We start from the raw sequence: 1070 nt of genomic DNA, 5'->3' as shown, positions 1-1070 counted from the left end.
CTTAGATACAAGATAGTCACAGCAGTAAAAAGTGTATTAATAACAGTGTTGGTTATGCAAAACTGGGGAATGGGTAATAAAGGGATTATCTATCTTTTTAAACAACAAAAATTCTGGTGTTGACTGTCCCTTTAAGCTCAGGATTAAGCGCTAAATGACAGCAATATTTCCTGTCATGTAGTACTCCAGACACGTGCACGCTATCTATTTAGATATCTCTTCGACAAAGAATAACAAAAGAACAAAGCACATTTTAAAATATTAGTGAACTTAATACTTTTTTAAAATTGTATTCTCTATCTGAATCATGAAAGAATAAAATTGGGTTTAATGTCCCTTTAATAGTGCAAAGTGCAAAATTATGCATTTAGGAAAGAAAAATCCAAATGATAATTACAGATTTAATGACACTTTATGTTACAAATGAGGAACAGGACTTGGAAATTATTATTTCAGATTTTTTTAAATGTGGTAAAAATTGTAGTATTGCAGAGAGTAAGACAAATAGAATGCTTGGTTGTATTTGCAGCAGAAATAGTAATGTTCGTATGCCACTTTACATTTCAATAGTAAAGCCTCACCATGAGTATTGTGTGTAGTTCTGGGGGCTATATCTTCAGAAGGAAAGAAAAAAACTGGCATCTTTTCAATAGAGGGCTTCTAAAATGGTACTAAAAGTGACCTAAATATGTATAACTTAAAGGAGAGATGCAAAAGAGGTGATATGATAGCAGCTTTCAAGCATATTAAAGGGCTTAGTAAAGATGATGCCGTGGGTATTTTTCACAAAAAGTAAAAATCAAGAACAGGGGATCTCAAGTTGAAGGGTAATAGGTTCAGGAGTAATTTGCAGAATCACTTTTTCACAGAAAGGTAATTGTTTCATGCAATAAACCTCTATTAGAGGTGGAAATGACACATATTGTGGAAGACTTCAAGAATGCCTGTGATATGAATAAGGCTATCCTATGTACTAGATAAGTTTACAATTCTAGGAAATTGTGGGCAGACTTTTTTGGCCAATAGTTCTTATCAGCTGTCAAACTCTATGCTTCTCTGTAACATCCCCC

The sequence above is a fragment of the Bombina bombina genome, chromosome 1 (assembly GCF_027579735.1).
Source record: "Bombina bombina isolate aBomBom1 chromosome 1, aBomBom1.pri, whole genome shotgun sequence".
In the NCBI taxonomy this organism is placed as follows: domain Eukaryota; kingdom Metazoa; phylum Chordata; class Amphibia; order Anura; family Bombinatoridae; genus Bombina; species Bombina bombina.
Note: the sequence above shows the minus strand (reverse complement) of the source record.